The sequence below is a fragment of the Equus caballus genome, chromosome 8, assembly GCF_041296265.1.
Source record: "Equus caballus isolate H_3958 breed thoroughbred chromosome 8, TB-T2T, whole genome shotgun sequence".
NCBI classification, from domain to species: Eukaryota; Metazoa; Chordata; class Mammalia; order Perissodactyla; family Equidae; genus Equus; species Equus caballus.
Genome location: NC_091691.1, coordinates 52,167,283 through 52,191,516, shown reverse-complemented (window position 1 = coordinate 52,191,516; position 24,234 = coordinate 52,167,283). Strand labels below are relative to the sequence as shown.

At 36.1% G+C, this 24,234-nt stretch overlaps 1 protein-coding gene across 25 annotated transcripts in view; it reads left to right on the top strand.

The window, feature by feature from the left end:
- The window catches only part of DLGAP1 (DLG associated protein 1), an 843,036-nt gene that overhangs the window by 786,547 nt on the left and 32,255 nt on the right, over positions 1-24,234 (top strand). The gene's annotated exons all lie outside the window — the stretch shown is intronic.

Here is a 24,234-nt window from a genome sequence, read left to right as displayed (position 1 = left end):
GTACCGCCAGCTTCCAAACTTTGCTGTGCACATACTACGTACATAGTGAATGTTGGCTGAGTGAAGTAAAACTGCAGTTATGGTAGGTGAAAGAGCTCTATATTATAAATCAAAATATCATCTCAACTTTGCCACTAACTTTCTGTGTGTTAATTAGTAGGAATCAGTTGGATGTCATCCATCCCTCCATCATCCATCCATTCAATAAATATCTATGGAATGTCTCCTGTATGCAAGGCAACATGTAACATAAACTGAACATCTGAAAAGAAGTCATGCATCAGTCCATATTTCAGAGTCTCCTGGTGTTGTCCTTGCACTTACATCTAAGAGGTTTTCATGCATGTATATATAATATTTTTATGTAATTATATTTTCTATAATTATACAATGCTGGAAGCCCAGAAAATTGGTGTAACTCTTCTGGAAACTAATACAGCAATAGTTATACATCTATCCATACCCATTGACCCAGTAATCACATGCTGGGGCTATCCTGAATGAAATCACTCAATGGAAGGAAAGCAGTTGTGGAACATTATCTATCATTGTACAGACAAATATCAATTATCAAACATCAAACAATAAGAGAATGCTTTTGTAAATTATAGCACATCACCAAGGTAGAATATTATTCAACCATTAAAGGTCACTTATAAAGAATTACAGAAACATGGGGAAATTCCCATGATAGAATGTTAAGTGAAAACACTGAATACATAATACCCACATATAATATTCACGAAGATGGACAAGCACTGAAATGTAACCTGTAAAAATGGTAGGTTTAGGAGTGATTTTTTTCTTTTACCCTAAAATGTTTACTTGTAGTATCTACTTCAAGTTTTAGTAATCACTATTTTCAAACCAACCGTTCTGGCAGATGTTCCTTTAATTCTTTTAGAAAATTTTCCAAAAATGTAAACTTAGTAGACATGAAAGATCTCATGGTAAGAAAACATATTCCTCCTTCCCCCAATAGCTCAACTAGCTTGTTTTCCTCAATGGTATGGTGGTTAAGAGGACAGATTCTTGAGCCAGAACATCTCAATTCAAGTTCTGGCTCTGCCAGATACTAGCTGGGGGGCCTTGATCAGATTACTAAATGTCTTTGTACCTATGGTTTCTATGTAAAAAGAAGATAGTGGGTGGTTCTTGTCCAGCATGTAAGGAACTTAGAAGTTGCCACTCTGTTCTGACAACAAGTAAAAGCTGAACAAACTTAAAAATTGACAACTCTTCTTAAATCACTCAGAGAGGCAAGGAAGGTCACAAGGCAAACCACTGCCCCCAAAATTGGAGAGACAGACAGATATAGAGAATCACAACTTACTGGAGTAGAAACCCACCAGCAGAAACCTCCATGGGAACCAGTCATAGGTTAGGAAAACCTAACTGTAATTGATGAATTGCTGGAAGCTCAGTAAGGACAAGTCAGAGAATTAAAAACTTCAGAAGAACCCAGTTATACGGAGGCCTCCACACTTTTGTGAGTTTTACCGCCTGGAGCTCTACCAGCTCCTCACAGTGAATACTGGAGAAAGATCCCCTCGTGCTTCTAGCAGAGAGAGGGGAAAGGAAACCATTTTGAAATAGGCCAGAGCATTCTGTTCTTAACAAGACCTGCCCTCAGGAGAAACTATTTTACTAGAACCTGACCTGCTGGGTTTTTATCAGAGCCTAACCTACCTGGGGGAGGGAAATGCCCAACTCCAGCTCCCTCTAGGCCTCCTCTCCCACATAAGGGGGAGAGAAACTTAGAAGCACTGTTGAAGTTCACAGTCCAAGGGCACAGGCTCCCCAAAAGACTGAGACCAAGTCATAGGACAGTAGAGTGCTTCCCCTCCCCGCTCAACTCTCCATCACATTACTAAAGGCCTATTCACCACAGTTCCTTTTACCCGGTGCAACATGTCCACTTTTCCACAATAATTTACAAGGCATAGTAAAAAGTAAAAAACATAGCGTGAAGAGACTGAACAAACTTCAGAACCAGAGATATATATGGCAAGAATGTTGGAATTTTCAGATCAGGAATTTTTTTAAACTATGATTAATATGCTAAGGACTTTAATGGAAAAGGTAGACAGCATGCAAGAACAGATGGATAATGTAAGCAAAGAGATGGAAATTCTAAGACAGAATAAAAATTAAAATGCTAGAGATCAAAAACACTGTAACAGAAAGAATATTTTTGATGGGCTCATTAGTAGACTAGACACAGATGAGGAAAGAATCTCTGAGCTTAAGGATATAACAATAGAAACTTCCAAAACTGGAATCAAAGAGAAAAAAAACTGAAAAAAATCAGAACAGAATATCCAAAAACTTGGATTTTTATAGAAGGTTTAATATATGCTTAATGGGAATACCAGAAAGAAAAGAAAGAGAAAAAAGAAGAGAAGCAATAATTAAAACAATAGTGACTAGAATTTCCCTGAATTAATGTCAGACATCAAACCACAGATCCAGGAAGCTCACAGAAGACCAAACAGGATAAATGCCCAATACGTTACAGCTAGGCATATCATATTTAAAGAAAATCAAGGAAAAATTCCTGAAAGAAGCCAGAGGGAAAAAACCTCTTTCCTATAGAGGGGCAAAGATAAGAATTATATATGACTCTTACTCAGAAACCATGAAGGTACGAAGAGAGTAGAGTGAAATATTTTTATTTGAGAGAAAAAACCACCAACTTAGAATTCTGTGCTCTGTGAAAGTATCCTTCAAAAGTGAAGGAGAAATAAAGACTTTCTCAGACAAACAAAAATTGAGGGAATTTTTTCCAGTGGACCTGCTTTGTGAGAAATGTTAAAATAAATCCTTTGGAGAGAAGGAAAGCTGCATATGTCAGAAACGCAGATCTACATGAAGAAGGGAATCAGAGAAGGAATAAATGAAGGTAAAATTAAAACTTTTATTTCTGTTATTCTTATTTGATCGTTAGATAATACTTGTTTCAAAGTAATAATAGAAATAATATGTTCAAATATATACACATATATTTGAGTATAAGTGAATTGAATAACAGCAATAATAGAAAAGATGAGAGGGAGGAATTAGGAATTTTAATTATTATAGGGTGTTTGCACTACTGCTGAGTGGTATAGTATTATTTGAAAGTCAACTTGGATTAGCTATAAAATATATAGTGCAAACTCTAGAGCAACCACTAAAAACAGTGAAAAAAGAAGTATAACTTACATGCTAGGAAAAGAGGGGAAATATGTGAAAGACAAAAATAGGAACAAAGAACAAGGGCAACAAATAGAAGACAGTAATAAATCTGGTAGATATTAATCCAACTAGATCAATAATCACTTTAAACATCAATGGTATAAAATACACAGATTAAAAGACAGAGATTGTCAGGGTGGATAAAAAACAATACCCAGCTGTATGTTATCTACAAGAAACCTGCTTTAAATATAAAGACACATATAGATTAAAAATAAAGGGATGGAGATATATCATACTAACACTAATCAAAAGAAAGCAGCAGTAGTTTTATTAATTTCAGACAGAGCAGACTTCAGGAGAAGGAAAATTATTAGAGATAAAGAGAGGCATTACACAATGATAAAGGGGTCAATTCTGCAAGAAGATATAACAATTCTTAATGTTTATATACCTACCAAGAGCATCAAAATACACAAGGCAAAAACTGATAGACTCACAGGAGAAATAGATGAGTCCACTATTATAGTTGGATACTTCAACCCCCCTTTATCAGAAATGGACAGATCTAGAAGGCAAAAAATCAGTAAGGACGTAGTCGAACTTAACAGCACCATCAATCAACTGAATATACTTGACATCTCTAGACTACTTCATCTGACAACAACCGAAAACACAGTCTTCTCAAGCTCACATGAACGTTCACCAAGATAGACCACATTCTGGACCATAAAACACACTTTGACAAATTTTAAAGAATAAAAGTCATACAATGTCTGCTCACAGACCACAGTGAAATTAAACTAGAAATCAGTAACAGAAAGGTGGCTGGAAATTCCTAAAATATTTGGAGATTAAATAACACATTTCCAAATGACACATGAGTCAAAGAAGAAATCTGAATAGAAACTTAAAAATGCTTTAAATTGAATGAAAATGAAAATACAACTTATCAAAACTTATGGGATACAGTGAAAATAGTACTTATAGGGAATTTATTTTTTTTTGGAAGGTTAGCTCTGAGTTAACATCTGCTGCCAATCCTCCTCTTTTTTCTGAGGAAGAGTGGCCCTGAGCTAACATCCATGCCCATCTCCCTCTACTTTATATGTGGGACGCCTGCCACAGCATGGCTTCACAAGTGGTGCCATATCTGTACCCGGGATCCAAACCGGTGAGCTCCAGGCTGCCAAAGTGGAATGTGTGAACTTCACCACTGTGCCACTGGGCTGGCCCCTTATAGGGAAATTTATAGCACTGAATGCACATATTATAAAGGAAGAAAGATCTAAAGTCAATCACCTATGCCTCCACTTTGCCAAACTAGAAAAAGAAGAGCAGTTAAATCCAAAGTAAGCAGAAGAAAAGAATTAATAAAAATTAGAGCAGAAATCAATGAAACTGGAAACAGGAAATCAATAGAGAAAATCAACAAAACCAAAAGCTGTTTCTTTCAAAAGATCAATAAAATTGATAAGCTTCTAATCAGTCTAAGAAAAAAAAGAGAGAAGACACAAAAGACTAATATCAAAAATAAAACAGAGGATATCACAGAAATCACATGGACATTGAAAAGATAATAAAGGAATACTATGAACAATGCTATGCCCACAAACTTGATAACCTAGATGAAATGGACTGATTCCTTGAAATACGCAATCTGTCAAAACTCACACAAGGCATAAATAATTTGAATAGGGCTATATCTATTAAAGAAATTGAATCAATAATTAATAATCATCCAAAAGAGAAATCATCAGGCCCAGATGGGCTCACTGGTGAATTCTACCAAATATTTAAGTAATAAATTATACCAATCCTCTATAATCTCTTCTAAAGACAGAAGCAGAGGGAATGCTTCCTAAATCATTCTATGAGGCCAGCATTATCCTAATACTAAAACCAGACAAAGACATAACAGGAAAAGAAAACTACAGACCAATATCTCTCATGAATATAGAGGCAAAAATTTTCAACAAGTATCAGCAAATAAAATCCGGCCATGACCAAGTGGGATTTATCCCACGTATGTAAGGCTGGTTCAACATCTGAAAATCAGTTAATCACATCAACCAGGCTAAAGAAGAAAAATCACACGACTACATCAATAGCTACAGAAAAAGCGTTTGACAAAATCCAATGTTCATTCATGATCTAAAACTCTCAGCAAACTAGGAATAGAGGAGAACTTCCTCAACTTGATAAAGAATATCTATGAAAAACCTACAGCTAACATAAGACTTAATGGTGAGGAACTTGAAGCTTTTCTGCTAAGATTAGGAACAAAGCAAGAATGTTACCTCTCACCACTCATCATACTGGAAGTCCTAGTTAATACAGTAAAACAGGAAAAGGAAATAATAGGTATCCAGATTGAAAAGGAAGAAATAAAACTGTCTTTGCAGATGATATGATCGTCTATGAAGAAAACCTGAAAGAATTAACCAAAAAACCCTCCTGGAATTAATAAGTGATTATAGCAAGGTTGCAGGGTACAAGGTTAATATACAAAAATCTACCACTTTCCTATATACCAGCAATGAACAAGTGGAATTTGAAATTAAGAACACATTACCATTTACATTAGTACCCCCAAAACTGAAATACTTAGGTATAAATCTAACAAAATATGTACAATATCTATGTGAGGAAAACTATAAAATTCTGACGAAACGTATTAAAGAAAAACCAAATAAATGGAGATATATTCCATGTTCATGAATAGGAAGGCTCAGTATTGTGAAGATGGCAGGTCTTCCCAACTTGATCTATAGATTCAATGCAATCTCAATCAAAATCCCAGCTGGTTATTTTGTGGATATGGACAAACTGATTCAAAAGTTTATATCGAGATAAAAAAGACAGAATAGCTAACACAATTTTGAAGGAGAAGAAAAAAGTTGGACTGACTCTCAACTTCTACATTTATTATAAAGCTACAGTAATCAAGACAGTATGGTATTGGGGAAAGAATAGACAAATAGATCAATGGAACAGAATAGAGAGCTCAGAAATAGACTCCCATAAATATAGTCAACCGATCTTTGACGGAGGAGCCAAGCAATACAATGGAGAAATGATAATGTTTTCAACAAATGGTTCTGGAACAACTGGATATCCACATGCAAAAAAATGAATCTACACAGACCTTACACCCTTCACAAAAATTAGCTCACAATGGATCACAGACCTAAATATAAAAACAAAACTATAAAACTTCTAGAATACAGCAAAGGAGAAAATCCAGGTAACCTTGGGCATGGTATTGACTTTTCAGATACAGTGCCAAAGGCACAATCCATGAAAGAAATAATTGACAAGCTGGACTTCATTAAAATTTAAAACTTCTGTTCTGTGAAACAATGTCACAAGAATGAGAAGACAAGCTACACACTGGGAGAAAATATTTGCAAGAGACACATCTGATAAAGGACTATTATCCAAAATATACAACAAACCCTTAAAACTCAACAATAAAAAATGAACAACCTAATTAAAAAAGGAACAAAAGACCTTAACAGACCCCTCTCCAAAGAAGATATATAAGTGGCAAGTAAGTATATGAAAAGATGCTCAACATCATATGTTATTAGGGAATTGCAAATTAAAACAATGAGATACCACTACTCATGTATTAGAATGGCCAAAATCCAAAACACTGACAATACCAAATGCTGATGCGGATGTGAAACAACATTAACTCTGATTCATTGCTCACAGGAGGGCAAAATGCTGCAGCCCCTTTGGAAGACAGTTTGGCAGTTTCTTACAAAACTAAACGTACTCTTACCATGTGATCCAGCAGTTGTGCTCCTTGGGATTTACCCAAAGGAGTTAAAAACTTATGTCCACACAAAAACCTGCACACAGATGTTTATAGTGGCTTTATTCGTCATGGGCAAAACATGGAAGCACCCAAGATGTCCTTCAGTAGGTGAATGGATAAGCTGTGGTATATCCAGACAATGGGATTATATTCAGTGTTAAAAAAGAAATAAGCTATCAAGCCACAAAAAGACATGGAGGAAATTTGAATGCATGTTATTAAGTAAAAGAAGCCAACTAAAAAGGCTACTTACTGAATGATTCCAACTATGTGACATTCTGGAAAAGGCAACACTATGGAGACAGTAAAAAGTGGTTGGGGGGAGGGATGAATAAACAGAACACAGAGGATTTTTAAGGGATTGAAGCTGTTCTGTATGACACTACAGTGGTGGATACATCTGTCGAAGTCCATCGAATGGACACACCAAGCGTGAACTTCAGTGTAAACTATGAACTTTGGATGGTGATGACATGTCAGTGTAGGGTCCCCAGCACGTGTACCACTCTGGCGGGAGATGTTAATGTGGGGGAGGCTGTGCGTGGAGCGACAGGGGGTATGTGGGAAATCGCTGTACTTTCTGCTCAATTCTGCTGTGAATCTAAAACTGCTCTATAAAATAAAGTTTATTAATTAAAAAGAGAGAGGAGTGCATAGTAGTATTAACCTCAGACTATTGTCCTGGGGTGTGTTGTTTAATATTGATATAAAACTTTTAGAAAAATACCTAATACATAGGAAGCACGGTATAAGTGTTTCTTGTTCTATCATGTACCTAAATAGAACCGCTCTGAATAGTCAAGTCTCAAGGAAGCTATTAGACCACCTTTTCTTTAAAAATAAGAGAAAATCATCACAATTTTCAAATTTTACTTCCAACATTTCCCCTGCAGTCAACTATTCTATCTTACCAAATTAATGCCTTCACTCTTGTCTGTTTACAGGAATGCAAAATACTGCACGGTTTGGACATACCTAATAGCAACCCAAAAACTTCAAATGAGCCACTTTTCTCATGTTATTAAAAAGTTGAAAATTTAATGAACTATTGAAGTTTGTAGCATGGTCGGTTCCTCAGTAAACAGAATAATTTATTTAAAACTCATCCCCTAAAAGGGCTGGCAGACCCAATTTTGGTGCTAAACTTTCTAAAACATACCCTTCCTCAAAGGTCACTTTGTCGTTAATCACTGTAAAGCAAATAGGGATTTAAATTGATCTTAATGATTGTTTTCAAGTTCCCCAAAAGAAATCCATCGTCCAACAGGCAGGGATCACTTACATCTTCTGTCTCTAATGATAATTTTTAAAAAATAATTTTGCTGGTCATAATTCATTTAGATAGGATCTTAAAACCCAAAATGGAGAAGATAAGATTACCTACTGACAGCTGGGGGATTTTTTTTTTAATCTGGTGATAAAAATGAGACTCTTGTTTTCACCTTGAATGACCAATACAATCCATTTCTTCCTTCCCCAAATAAACAGACTGATCAAAGAGACAGAAGACTCACTATCACCTTTTGAATCCATCACAATTTAGGAACCAAATCTAACGTAGCAAAGTGTGTCTGGCTGATTTGTCTCCTAAAGGGTAGACTTGTAAATTTAGGGCGCTCTCCAGTGTTCCAAATTGAAACAAAAGGAAGATGTTAATAAATCATTAGTAAAAAATAAAATGCGCTAGGTAAGAGATCTGCGTCAATTCCTCTGAAGAGGAATTGACATGGAGTATTACAAATCTTCCTGGTATATTTGTAGGCAGCCATGATATCCTCAAAATGCCACTGATCGCAGTCTTGCCACATCCATTCTCCAGGGCTGCCTCTTGGTGGGGACCTCGCACAGAGGAATGCTGTCTAAAGGTCACTAGTTTAAACGCCATGGCAACACCAACCCAGGGACAACGAATGAATGTGGTTTTGAAACAAGACTGCTTCTCTTAAACCAATGAAGAAACTCCTCATCTCCATCAGACATTAGCTATTTTTCCTCAGCTCCTGTTTCACAGGTCAGCCAGTGCCATTGTTTGGTGGGATCCACAAGGCATATATTTGCTGATAGGCAGGACTCATTCTAAGCAAAGCAGGCAAATCTTGCCAACACCTCCCCCAGGAGTACTCACCTCGCCACTGTTCTCTATCCAAGTGCCTCCACGCATCCTGTCCTCATTCTCTCTCATCCTTTTGACTGCTCCCCAGGAATTTGCATGAGGTCTTCTTGTCTTTCAAGCTGAAAATTAACAAATCTAGTAAACCAATCCTTTTGTTTACTAAGGTGAGAAAGCTGAGAGGCTCCCAGGGGTCTCCCCTTTCCTTCCAGATAACAATGTATTTCAACAGTGGTTCAAACTAGACTTTTTTTTTTTTTTTTTTTGAGGAAGATTAGCCCTGAGCTAATTACTGCCAATCCTTCTCATTTTGCTGAGGAAAACTGGCCCTGAGCTAACATCCATACCCATCTCCCTCTGCTTTATATGTAGGACGCCTACCACAGCATGGCTTTTGCCAAGCAGTGCCATGTCCGCACCCGGGATCCGAACCGGTGAACACCAGGCTGCCGAGGAGCGGAACATGCGAACTTAACCGCTGCACCACTGGGCCAGCCCCCAAACTAAACTTTCTTACATTAGCCCACTAATATCTCTAAGACTCTAACAGTGGACACAAAGAGGAAGAATATTATTTATTTTCATTATAAAAATAGTATGTAAATTTACTTGGAGGAAAACATATGGCAACATGTTAACAGTTTATAATTCTCATGGGCTTTAGAGTAATCGAAAAAACTGTGCTTATGTGTGTATATGTCTTATTAAGTATTATCTATCTTTTCTATAATAATTGTGTATTATAATCTAATTAATGATAAGAAAAGTAAGGTAGTATTTATGCACTGTAAAAAGTTATAAATTACAGAAGTAAAATAAAATCTTCCCTAATCCCATCCATTAACCATGAACTAATAAAGGGGTATATTTTTACCCACACATTTTCCATGAACATTTTAAAAGTTGTTGAAATCAGCCTATGATTTAAATTTAGTAATATTTAAAAAATCAACCAAGATTATAACAAAAGCCTTCTCATTATTAAAAATTCATGATAAATACTTCTATTAATAGCTACGCAATATTCAAAAATACAGCTACCATAATTTGCTTCCCCTTTCTCCTGCTGTTGAATATTTACGTTATTTGTAGATTGACTTTTGACCAAAGATTGTGAAAAAAAAACACATCTATCTTTGAGGACTTCTGAAACTAAGTGACAGTAAAAGGATTTTTTGTTTGTTTTGACTTAAACTGCCAAGGATGAAGAAAACAGGAGAGGAAAAGAAAACAACAGCAAAATTTTGGAGGCTGGAAGATGGATAGACAAGTGATAACTGACTTAGCCAACCAGAGAAAGCTGAGTCTAAAGCCAGTAATGCAGAAATCCAAGATGTAGCTCCATTTAAATTTCAGAATCTACAAAAGGCAAGGGAATCGACCTCATTGGGTGCTCCGAAAATAGGATAAAGGTGAAACTAAAAACTGCTTGAATCTGCAGAACCAAGTGACAATCCTTCCCCACTCTGGCAGAAGCCTGGAGGCTTCTCTTCTTCAGAGACTAAAACAGTGAATCTCTGGTCTGAAGGACACCAGCACAGTTGAGGGCAGGGTTACTGTAGTGAAAATAGGAGGATAAGTGAAAGTTTACGAACCCAATGTTGAGGCATCCTGCCTTAAGCCTCCTTGTGCTCACTCAGCTTCCAGTCTCCCGGCAGCCTGGCATATTGCCTCTAGGCAGGAGGATGGAGGAGTCTGTTGTGAGCACCTGACCCGCCTGAGCCCAGAGACCCAAAGATACCTACATCAGGGATTTTGCAAGGTAAAAGCCCAGCCAGATCACCCTACACTGAGGATTAGAATGGATAAGCCCCTCCCCAAAGCACAGACTTCTGACTGGCGTTTAGCCCTGGTTATAATAAAGTAGTCATGAAAAGCAAGTTCTAAATATTGATCCAAATTTACAATGTTAACTATATCAGGAAAAATACAGGAACAGACCAGAAGTGCACTTGTGTGAGTGTGTATGTACGCACGTGTGCACGTGTCAGAGAGAGAATGGGGAGGAGGGATGATGATGAGGTAAGAGAAATCTAAATCTTCATTTTCCCTAAAGACAAAAACTAAAATATCAAAAAATACCAATTTTTCTTATTTCAAAATAGAGTTTAAAAGTGACTGCCTCTGGAGCAGTTACATAAAGGGGCCAGGAATTTCTATTTGTCATAACCAGCCTTGTAGAACCATTTGCTATTTTAAAACTGTGTGCTTGTATAACTTTGATAAAAAATAAAAAGTAGCCCCTCCCCCCACCATGGCCGAGTGGTTAAGTTCGTACGCTCTGCTTCAGCAGCCCAGGGTTTTGCCAGTTCAGATCCTGGGCGCGGACATGGCACCGCTCGTCAGGCCGTGCTGAGGTGGTGTCCCACATAGCAGAGCCAGAAGGACCCACAACTAGGTACTGGGGGGCTTTGAGGAGAAGATTGTCAGCAGATGTTAGCTCAGGGCCAATCTTTAAAATATATAATAAATAAATAAATAAATAAAAAGTAGATTGATCAAAATAGTAACGTATAATAGTGTGATAAATATCTTTGTGCAATATTTTCACTTTCAGATTATTCCATTTCCTGGAGTGAAATTACTGGGTATAAGAATTTATACATGTTTTAAATGTTCTTGATCTCCATTTGCAAGTAGCTCCTGAAAATATTTGTACCACTTTACACTCAGAGGGAAGCACTTGAGGGCCCGGATCCTGTCCTCTGAAAATTCCATCATGAGCTTTTTTTGTTTTGACAGCTCTATTGAAGTTAATTGACACACAATAAACTGTACATATTTAAAGTGTACAGTTTGACTGGTTTTGACATATATTTGTCAAATATACACACATGTATATGAAATGAAACTAGCACCACCATCAAAATAAAGACATTCATCACCCCGTAAAGTTTCTCCTGCCCCTTTACTGTCAGCCCCTCCGACCCACCCACCTCTCCTCCCCTATCCCTTTCCCCTACTTGCTGTCACTTGTTTGCATTTTCTAGAGTTTTGTTTAAATAGAATTATGCAGTATGTCATCCTTTTTGGCCTGGTTCCTCCCAGTCAGCATAATTCCTTTGACATTCATCCATGTTTTCCATGTATAGTACATTTTATTGCAGGTTACTATTCTAATGTATGGATATACCGAATTTGTTTATCTGTTGATAAACAATTAGGTTATTTCCAATTTAGAGTTATTACAAATAAAGCTGCTGTGAACATTTGTGTACAAATCTAACATATGCTTTCATTTCTCTTAGGTAAAAACCTAGGAGTGAAATCCTTGGGTCTTATGGGATGTGGATATTTAATGTTTTAAGGAACAGCCAAAGAGTTTTCTAAAGTGCTTGTACATTTTACATTCCTACTATGTGAATGTTCCAACTGTTCCATATTATTGCTACTGTGTGAGAGTTCCAGGTGCTCTATATTATTGTCAATATTTGGTATGGCCAGTCTTTTTAATTTCAGCAATGCTAACAGATGGGTGCTGTAATCTCATTTTGATTTTAATTTGCATTTCCCTAATGTGTAGTGATATTGAACAACTTTTCATGAGTTTATCAGCTATCCATATATCTTCTTTAGTGAAGTGTCTACTCAAATCTTTTTAAATTGAACTATTTTTACATTATTATCAGGTTATGAGCATTCTTTACTTTCTATATGTAAGTCCTTTATCAGATATGTGATTTGCAAGTATTTTCTCCCAGTCCGTGGCTTGTCTTTTCATTGTCTCAGAGTTGAAGAGTAGAAATTCAGGGGCCAGCCCCATGGCCGAGTGGTTAAGTTTGCATGCTCCGCTTCGGCAGCCCAGAGTTTCACCTGTTTGGATCCTGGGCACAGACATGGCACCACTCATCAGGCCATGCTGAGGCAGCGTCCCACATAGCACAACCAGAGGGACCTAAAACTAGAATATACAACTTTGTCCTGGGGGGCTTTGTGGGGGAGAAGAACGAGAGAAAAAAGAAGATTGGCAACAGATGTTAGCTCAGGGCCAATCTTTGAAAAAAAAAAAAAAAAAGAGAATAGAAATTCATAATTTTAATGAAGTACCATTTTTTTTTATGGATTATGCTTTCTGGTCATCTCCAAGAAATCTTTGGCTAAATTAAGGTCACAAAGATTCTCTGGTTTCTTCTAGAATTTTTATACTTCTAGATTTTGTGGTCTATGACCTGTTTCCTGTTAATTCTTATATATGGAGCAAGATGTGGATAAAAGCTTAATTTTTACATGTGAATATCCTTTGTACCTTTTTTCATATATTTATTGATATATATGTATGGATCTGTTTTTACAGTCTCTGTGCTGTTCCATTGATCTAGTTTTCTATCTTCATGCTAATACCACACTTTATTTTTTTACTGAGGTAGCATTAGTTTATAACATTATCTAAATTTCAGGTGTACATAATTATATTTCGATTTCTGTGTAGGCTACATAATGTTCACCATGACAAAGACTAATTACCATCCATCACTGTACACATGTGCCCTTTTACTTCTTTCACTCTCCCTTCCTCCCCCTTCCTCTCTGGTAACCACCAATCTAATTTCTATAGCTATGTGTTTGTTTGTTGTTGATGTTGTTGTTTTTATCTTTCACTTGAGTGAAATCATATGGTATTTGGCTTTCTCCATCTGACTTATTTCCCTTAGTATAATACCCCTAAGGTCCATCCATCTTGTCACAAAGAGCAAGATTTCATCTTTTTTTCTGGCTGAGTGATATTTCATTGTACATATATGCCACATTTTCTTTATCCATTCTTCCGCTAATGGGCACTTAGGTTGTTTCTAATTCTTGGCTATTGTGAATAATGCTGCAATGGACATAGGAGTGCAAATATCTTTTCAAATTAGTGTTTTCATGTTCTTTGGATATATACCCAGAAGTGGGATGCTGGATCATATGGTAGTTCTATTTTTAATTTTTTGAGAAATCTCCATACTGTTTTCCACAGTGGCTGCACCAGTTTACATTGCCACCAGCAGTGCATGAAGTTGCCCTTTTCTCCACATCCTCTTCAGAACTTATTTCTTGTCATTTTAATTATAACCATTCTGATGGGTGTGAGATGATATCTCATTGTGGTTTTAATTTGCATTTCCCTAATAATTAGTGATGTTGAACATCTTTTCATGTACCTGTTAGTCATCTGTAAATCTTAATTGGAAAAATGTCTGTTCAGATCCTTTGCCCACTTTTTAATTTTGTTTTTTGTTGTTGTTGTTTTTTTCATTATTTGGCTGTTGTTGTTTGCTGTTTGTTTTGTTGTTGAGTTGTATGAGTTCTTTATATATGTTGGATATTAAACCTTCATCAGATATTTGCAAATATCTTCTCCCAATTATTACATTGTCTTTTCATTTTGTTGATGGTTTCTTTTGCTGTGCAGAAGCTTTTTAGTCTGATGTAGTCCCATTTGTTTATTTTTTCTTTTATTTCCCTTACCTAGGGAGACATGGTATTCAAAAAGATGCTGCTAAGACCAGTATCAAAGAGCATATTGCTGTGTTTTCTTCCAGGAGTTTTAAGGGTTCCGGTCTTATATTCAAGTCTTTAATCCATTTTGAGTTAATTTTTGTGTGTGCTATAAGATAATGGTCTACTTTCATTCTCCTGCACAGGGCTGTCCAGTTTTCACAACACCATTTGTTGAAGTGACTTTCCTTTCTGCATTGTATGTTCTTGGCTCCTTTAGCAAAGATTAGCTGTCCATAGATGTGTGGGTTTATTTCTGGGCTCTCGATTCTGTTCCATGGATCTGTGTGTCTGTTTGTCTGCCAGTACCATGCTGTTTTGACTACTATTGCTTCCAAGTATATTTTGAAATCAGGGAGTGTGATACCTCCAGCTTTGTTCTTTTTTCTCAGGATTTGTTTGGCTATTCAGGGTCATTTCTTACTCCATATAAATTGTAGAAATCTTTGTTCTGTTTCCATGAAAAATGTCATGGGGACTTTGATAGGGATTGCATTGAATCTGCATTTTGCTTTAGGATGTATGGATATTTTAATTATGTTAATTCTCCCAATCCACGAGCACAGAATATCTTTCCATATCTTTGTGTCTTCTTCGATTTCTTTCAACAATGTCAAAGTTTTCAGTGTACAGGTCTTTCACTTCTTTGGTTAAATTTCTTTCTAGGTATTTTATTCTTTATTCTTTTTGTTGAGACTGTAAATGTGATTATATTCTTGATTTCTCTTTCTATTAGTTCATTTTGTAGTGTATAGAAATGCAACTTATTTTTTTATGTCGATTTTGTACCCTGCAACTTTACTGTATTCATTTATTATTTCTATTAGTTTTTTGGTAGATCCTTTAGGGTTTTCTATATATAAGATCATGTCATCTGCAAATAGTGGCAGTTTTACTTCTTCCTTTCTGATTTGGATCGCTTTTATTTCTTTTCCTTGCCTGATTGCTCTAGCTAGGACTTCCAATAGTATGTTGAATAAGAGCTGTGAAAGTGGGCATCCTTGTCTTCTTCCTGTTCTTACAGGGATAGCTTTCAATTTTTCACAATTGAGCATGATCTTAGTTGTGGATTTGTCATATATAGCCTTTATTATATTGAGTTACCTTCCTTCTATATCCATTTTATTCAGAGTTTTAATTGTAAACAGGTACTCTATCTTGTCAAATGCTCTTTCAGCATCTATTGAGATAATTATGTGATTTTTATTCTTCATTTTGGTAATGTTGTGTGTCATGTTGATTGGTTTGCAGATATTGAACCATCCTTGCATCCCTGGAATAAATCCCAGTTGATCATGGTGTATGATACTTTTAAAGTAGTGTGTTCGATTTGCTAGTATTTTTTTTTTAAAGATTTTATTTTTTCCTTTTTCTCCCCAAAGCCCCCTGGTACATAGTTGTATATTCTTCATAGTGGGTCCTTCCAGTTGTAACATGTGGGACGCCGCCTCAGCGTGGTTTGATGAGCAGTGCCATGTCTGCACCCAGGACTTGAACCAACAAAACACTGGGCCGCCTGCAGCGGAGTGCGCGAACTTAACCACTCGGCCACAGGGCCAGCCCCTCTATTTGCTAGTATTTTGTTGAAGATTTCTGCATTTATATTCATCAATGATATTGGCCTGTAATTTTCCTTTTTGTGTTGTCCCTGTCTGGTTTTGGTATCAGGATAATGTTGGCCTTGTGGAATGCATTAGGAAGTGTCCCCTCCTCTTCAGTTTTTTGGAAGAGTTTGAGAAGGATAGGTATTAAATCTTCTTTGAATGTTTGATAGAATTCACCAGGGAAGCCATCTGGTCCTGGACTTTTGTTTTTTGGGAGGTTTTTGACTACTGTTTCAATCTCCTTACTAACAATCAGTGTATCCAGATTCCCTATTTCTTCTTGATTCAATTTTGGAAGGTTGTATGATTCTAAGAATTTATTCATTTCTTCTAGATTATCCAATTTGTTGGCATATAGCTTTTCATAGTATTCTCTCATAATCCTTGGTATTTCTGTGGTGTCTGTTGTAATTTCTTCTCTTTCATTTCTGATTTTATTTATTTGAACCTTCTCTCTTGCTTGAGTCTCTTGCTGAATCTAGCTAAGGGTTTTTCAGTTTTGTTTATCTTTTCAAAGAACCAGTTCCTAGTTTGATTGATTTTTTCTATTGTTTTTTTGTCTCTATTTCATTTATTTTCACTCTAATTTTTGTTATTTCCTTCCTTCTACTGATTTTGGGCTTTGTTCGTTCTTCTTTTTTCTAGTTCCTTTAGGTGTATTGTTAGATTGTTTATCTGAGATTTTTCTTGTTTTTTTGAGGTAGGCCTGTATTACTATAAACTTCCCTCTTAGTAAGCTTTTGCTGGATCCCACAAATTTTGGTACGTCATATTTTCATTTTCATTCGTCTTCAGTTATTTTTTTCTTTCTCCTTTGATTTCTTTATTGACCCAATAGTTGTTCAGTAGTATTTAGTTTAGTCTCCATATATTTGTAGCTTTTCCAGTTTTCTTCTTGTAGTTGATCTCTAGTTACATACTGCTGTGGTCAGAAAAGATGCTTGGTATTATTTCAGTCTTCTTAAATTTATTAAGGCTTGTTTTATGGCCTAATATGTGATCCATCCTGAAGAATATTTCTTACACATTCAAAAAGAATGTGTATTCTGCAGTTTTTGGTTTAATGTACACGTGTCTTGACTATTGTAGCTTTATAATAAGTTTTGAAATTAGGTAGTATAAGTCCTTCAACTTCCTTCATTTCCAAAGCCTTTTCTTTTTTAAGCTGTTCTAAGTCCTTTGCCTTTCCATATGAATTTTAGAAAGAATTTAATAGAAATTAAAGACCTACTGGATTCTGATTGAGATTGCATTGAATCTATACATCAGGAAATTTTATATCTTAACAATTTCTCTCCATTTACTTAATCTTCCTTAAATTCTTTTAGCAATAGTATGTAATTTACAGTGTTAAGGTCTTATACATATTTTGTAAACTTTATCCACAGATATTTCATTTATTCTTTCTACTGTAAGTGATATTTACTTTTATTTCAATTTCCAATTGTTCATAGTTTGGTCATAGAAATATAATCGATTTTTTTATGTTGATCTTCTATCCTGTAATGTTACTAAACTTACCTATTAGTCTTAGCAGCTTTTTTGTAGATTCCATAGGGTTTTCTATATAGACTATTGTGCTATCTACAAATAAAGACAGATTTATTTCTTCTTTCCATCTGGATGCATTCTTTTTCTTGTTTTATTACACTGGCTAAAACTTTGAGTACAATGTTGAATAGAAGTCATGAATATTGACGTCCTTGCCTTGTTCCTGATCTTGAGTGAAAATATTCAGTTTTTCACCATTAAGTATCATGTGTGCTTTAATTTTTTTGTATATGCCCTTTATCTAGTTGAGAAAGTCCCTTTCTACTCCTAGTATGTTGGGAATTATGATCAAGAACAGATGGTGGATTTTGTCAAATGCTGGTTTTCCATCTAATGAGATGTCACAAAGTTTTTCATTTTAGACTTTAATATGATGAATTGCCTTGATCAATTTTTTAAAATTATCATCAAATACATATAACACAAATTTACCATTGTAACTATTTCCCTAATGACTAATGACATTAATTATCTTTTCATGTACTTGTCTGCTATTTGTATATCTCTTTGTGAAAATGTCTATTCAAGTCCATTGCCTATTTTTTTTTAAAGATTTTATTTTTTCCTTTTTCTCCCCAAAGCCCCTTGGTACATAGTTGTATATTCTTAGTTGTGGGTCCTTCCAATTGTGGCATGTGGGACGCTGCCTCAGCGTGGCTTGATGAGCAGTGCCATGTCTGTGCCCAGGATTCGAACCAACGTAACACTGGGCTGCCTGCAGCGGAGCGTGCAAACTTAACCACTCGGCCACAGGGCCAGCCCCCATTGCCTACTTTTAAATTGGGATGTTTGCCTTTTTGCTGTTGAGTGTTGTAAGAATTCTTTATATATTCTTGATACTTAGGACCTTATCAGAGATATGATTTACAAATATTTTCTCCTATTCTTTGGATTGCCTTTTTACTCTCTTTTTTTAAAAAAAACAGTAGATTGGCACCTGAGCTAACATCTGTTGCCAATCTTCTCCTCTTCCCCCTCCTCCTCAAAGCCCCCTGGTACATAGTTGTATATTCTACTTGTAAGTGCCTTCAGTTGTGCTATGTGGGACACCACCTCAGCATGGTCTGATGAGCAGTACCGTGTCCACACCCAGGATGTGAACCGGCAAAACCCTGGGCCACCAAAGCAGAATATGTGAAATTAACCACTTGGCCATGGGGCCAGCCCCCTGTCTTATTACTCTCTTGATAGCATCCTTTGATGCACAAAAGTTTTTAATTTTAATGAAGTCCAGTTTATTTTTTCTTTTTTCACTTGTGCTTTCAGTGTCCTATTTAAGACACCATTGCCAAATCCAAAATCAGGAAGATTGGCCCCTATGTTTTCCTCTAGGAATTTTATAGTTTTAACTCTTTAATTTAGGTCTTTGACCCATTTTGAGGTAACTTTTGTATGTGCTGTGAGGTAAGGATCCAACTTCATTTTTTTGCATGTGAATATCCAGTTGTCTTGCATTGACTGATTCTTTTCAATGTTAATTCAACCTTGTATTCCTTGGATCAACCTAATTTTGTCATCATGTATAATTATTTTTATATGTTATTGGATTTGATTTGCTAATATTGAGTTAAGAATTTTTTTATTTATATTCATGAGGAATATTGTTCTGCAGTTTTCTTGTAATGTTTTTATTGTCTTTGGTATTAACGTTATCCCCATAGAAAGAACTAGGAGGTATTTTTTCCTCTTCAGTTTTCAGGAGGAATTTGTGTAGAGTTGGTATAATTTTTTCATTAAATATTTAATTGAATTAACCAGTGAAACTGTCTGGATCTAGAGTTTACTTTGTGGGAAAGTTTTAAACTACACATTCAATTTCTTTAATAGATATAGGGCTATTCAGGTCATTAATTTCTTCCTGCCTGAGCCTTAGTAGTTGATGTCTTTCAATGAATTTATCTATTTCATCTAAGTTATCCAATTTATTGGTATAAAGTTGTTCATAATATTGCTTTAATATCATGTTAATATCTGTAGAATCTGTAGTGATGTCACCTCTCTCATTTCTGATATTGGTAACATGTCTTCTCTTTTTGTTCTCTTCAGTCTGACTAGAGGGCTATTAATTTTATCAATCTTTTAAAAGGAGCAGCTTTGATATTATTTATATTTCTCTACTATTTTTTGTTTTCTATTGTGTTGACTTTTGCTCTTATCTTTTTCATTTCCTTTATTCTGTTTACCATAGGTTGCATTTGCTGTTCTATGTTTAATTTCTTAAGATGGCAGTTGAGCATTGAGTTGAGACCTTTATTCTTTTGTACAATTGGTGTCTAGTGCTATAAATGTCCTCTAAGTACTGCTTAAACTGCATCCCACAAACTCTGGTTGTTGTGTTTTCATTTTACTTCAGTTCAAAATACTTTCTAATTTCCCTTTTGATTTTTTTATTTAACCTGTAGAGTATGAATTATCTAGCTTCCAAATATTTTGGGATTTGGTAAATATCTTTTGGCTATTAATTTCTATTTAATTCCATTGTGGTCAGGCAACATACTTTATGTCTTGAATCCTCTAAAATTCATTGAGATTTGTTTTATGGCCCAAAATATTGTCTGTCTTGCTAAATATTCTATATGTACTTGGAAAACTATCTATTCTGCTAGTTTTGAGTGGAATGTTCTATAAATGCCAATTAGGTTAGTTTTTCAGTTTTTCTATGTTTTTTCTGATTTTCTGCCTACATATTCTATCAATTATTGTACGAGTGATGTTGAGATCTCTGGCTATAATTGTGAATTTATCTGTTTCTCCTCATAGTTCTATCAGTTTTTGCTTCCTGTATTTTGAGGCTGTTTTATTAGGCTCATAAATGTTTAAGATTGTTACGTCCTCTTGATAAATTGACTCTTTTATCATTGTGAAACATCACTCTTTCTCCCTAGTGATATTTTTTATTCTGAAATCTACCTTGTCTGATAGTAAGAAAGCAGATTGAACTTTCTTTTCATTAGTGTTAGCATGGTATATCCTTTTCATTCTTTTACTTTTAAATTATTTTTGTCTTTATATTTAAAGTGGGTTTTTTATAGGAAGCACGTAGTTGAGCCTTGCTTTTTAATCCAATCTTGCAATCATTTCCTTTTAATTGGGGCACGTAGGCCATTTACACTTAAATGTAACTGTTGGTGTGCTTGGGTTTAAGTCCACCAGCTTGTATTTGTTACTTCTATCTCTTCTTTGTCCCATTTTTCATTTTTCCTGCCTTCTTTTGGATTAACTGTATTTTCATGATTCCATTTTATTCCCGTTGTTGGCTTATTAGCTACTCTTCATTATATTTTTTAGTGGTTGCTATACAGATTACAACGTATACCTTTAATTGACTATAATCTACCTTCAAGTAAAATTATATTGCTTCATACAACTAGAATATACAACTATGTAGTGGGGGGCTTTGGGCAGAAGAAGAAAAAAACGAAGATTGGCAACAGATGTTAGCTAAGGTGCCAGTCTTTAAAAAAAATTATATCACTTCATATATAAGAACTTACAATAGTATGCTTCCATTCCTCCATTTCCCAGGTTTGTGCTATTGTTATTAAACATTTTACTTCTACATATATTAAAGCTCCATAATATATTGTATTATTGTTGCTTTAAACTATCAATTATCTTTAAAGAGATTTAAATAATAAGAGCAAAAGTCTTACCTCTATCCACAATGTTACAACTTCCAGTGTTCTTTGTTCCTTTGTGTAGCTCCAAGTTTCCATGTAGCATCAGTTTCTTTCTCAAAGGGCATCTTTTAACCTTTCTTATAGCACACGTCTACTTGTGATGAATTCTTTAAGCTTTTTTAAATTGAAAAAGTCATTACTTTGTCATTATTTTTAAAAGATATTTTTGCTGCATATCGCACTACCTTGACAGCTTTTTCTTTCAAAGAGGAGTAAAGATACCGCAGCCATAGGTAGATTTCTTACCCCATGTACTGAACGTAGGTGAATGCTCTACCGGGACCCTGTGCAGCTCTCTGGGGTTTTCTCTGTGCAGCTCTCTCCTCTCCCACATTCTGCCTTGCAAACTCTAGCTGCATTGCCCTTGTTGGAATCCCGGCGATGTCTCATCGAGTCAGGGAGACTGCTGGCTCCACAAGGGGACTACTCCTTGTGTTGTGGCCTGGAAATTTGCACCAGTCGGTAATTAGGGGCAATCAGAGACCTCATCTGTTTCCCATATCTCAGTGATCAATGTCCTTGATTGTCTGATGTCAAATGTCTTTAAAACTGTGGTTTCACATGTTTTTTCAGTGTTTCGGTTGTTTCAGATAGAAGAGTAAATTCAGTCATTCTTACTCCATCGTGGCCAGAAGCAGAAGTCATACATATAGATTTTATTTGACCTATAAGTGGGGTAAGCCGTGTTATTTAACACTATTCTCTGACTTGGAAGGTCATGGAATAAATGGAAACCATGGAGAAAAAAGAGCATTCTTGTTTAAAAGATCCAAATTGAAAGTCTCTCTACCTTTCTATCTCTAAAACTTGGGAGTTAGATACAATAAACTTCAATAACCTCTTTTAGGTGTAAGTTCCATGATTCAACATTCCAGCAGTGTTTCCTCAATTTTAGAGTAGCGTTATACACAGATGGAGACTCTTAATTGGGGTCCAGGCACAGTCTACTGGTCTTGCCTTTCTGCTTATTGCCATATTCCCCATGTTGCTCTATTGCTGTCATAATCTCTAGTTTGGAAACAAGATAAGTGTGAATAAGTGTGTGGTACAGGTTCTGGCCTCCTGCCCCCATTGCAACTCAGCTACCTTTCATAAGGTTAAATATTTACGATGTATTTTGGAGCAATTTGTAAAGCCATCATCTTTGGTTTTCACAACTAAAAGTGTTAAGGGGAGGTAGAAGCTTTGAAATTATACACTTTTGGTTATTTATTAACATTGTCAAATTGACGAATTGACGTATGTCTTTAGTGGTCATATAGAGAGAAGCTAGGGGTCTCACAGCAACTTTCTGGAAAGGAAACTCCAGAATGTTATTTTTCTGGTGTATGTATATTTAATATTTCCATCTATATCTTTGTAAACTACTTCTTAACTGCCTGGGATCTTTATCTGAGATCATCCAAGTGAGAGCCAGCGCTACTGCAAGGACTGCTTGCCTTCAACATCCAGGGAATGAGAGGAGAAAACTCTTCCTAGAATAAACGGGTAGTAAATCACTTTATGGCCTCTTTTTCTTCCTCTTCAACTCTCTCGGCCCTGTCCCTGCCATTCCTTTATGAAACAGGTGAAGTTGGGTAACAGTGAATGTCTGGAGCAGGATTTGCATGTTCAGAGGTGCGTGTATGCAAAGGGAAAGCCAAGCTCCTTTCATTTAGATTAATGGGATGGGAATGGGAGCCGATGGGAGCAGATTTTGACAATTTGCGTAAAAGTCTCTGGTCTTTCTTATCTCCGGTTGGTGGAGCCATCTCCTTCTCTCCTAGTATACCTTTTGTACATTACAAAATAATACTTAGACCTTCAGGACACACTTAATGCTACGGGGATAGAATGCTGGGATTCACAAGGAGCTTGTGAATGACACCTGCCATCTCAGCAGGTCTGTGAACACACAGACTAAGGCATAGGTGTTGAAGGAGAGTACCAGCAATCTATTATGAGAGCACCTCCCCATTTCAAGAAGCAAATGTTTCAGTGAATAGGATTATGGTACTCTCGTTTCTCACCAAAATTACCTCTATTTCTAGAAAATTCTGAGTTTTTTTAAATCTTCGTCCTTCACACATTAAAGCGCATGGCCTCAAAACTGGGTGGAACAAACATGTGGAAAGGTAGCATTGTTTTCTCTTTTAGCGCAATGTCAACTACTATACAAGATCTCTTTTGATCGTTAAGTGACTTAAATATGTAAATATTTGGGCTTGTGATTTGTGCCTTTTCAACTAAGCAGGATGTTTAAACAAAAGCTAAAGTCGAGACAGCACTTCTGAAAGCCAGTTCAGGGACCACAGACTTGGAAAGACCTTTGGCAGTCAAAAACATCCCCCCTTTGCCAACCCAGAAGCTTTGGATCAATCCCCACTCCTCACAGATTCCTTGGAGTACAACATAGCCTAGTTCCTACTCTTGGTATTATATTTGGCAAACCACCTCTTTTCTTTGCCAAGTTAACAATACCATGACCTAGCCAAATAGTTCTTTACAGGACACCTGAATTTTAAAGGTGTGGCATTTGTGCATTTCAAATTTCAAAAGCCTGAAACTTGGCATAATTCCTGATATGTCTCATACACTTTTTCTTTTTCTTTCTTTCTTCCTTCCTTCCTTTTGTGTGTCTTTTTGTCTTTCCTTCCTCCCACTCTTTCTTCCTTTTTACATGTTTGTCAAGACAATTCAGTTTGCAAAAAGAAAAACGACCATCTGAATCCCAAGCCTATGGCCTCCATTTGACCCCAAAACAAGACTATAAAGAAGAATTGTGAGTGAGACCTCTCAGGCGTTGGTTAGTTACCTGGGGTCAGTAAC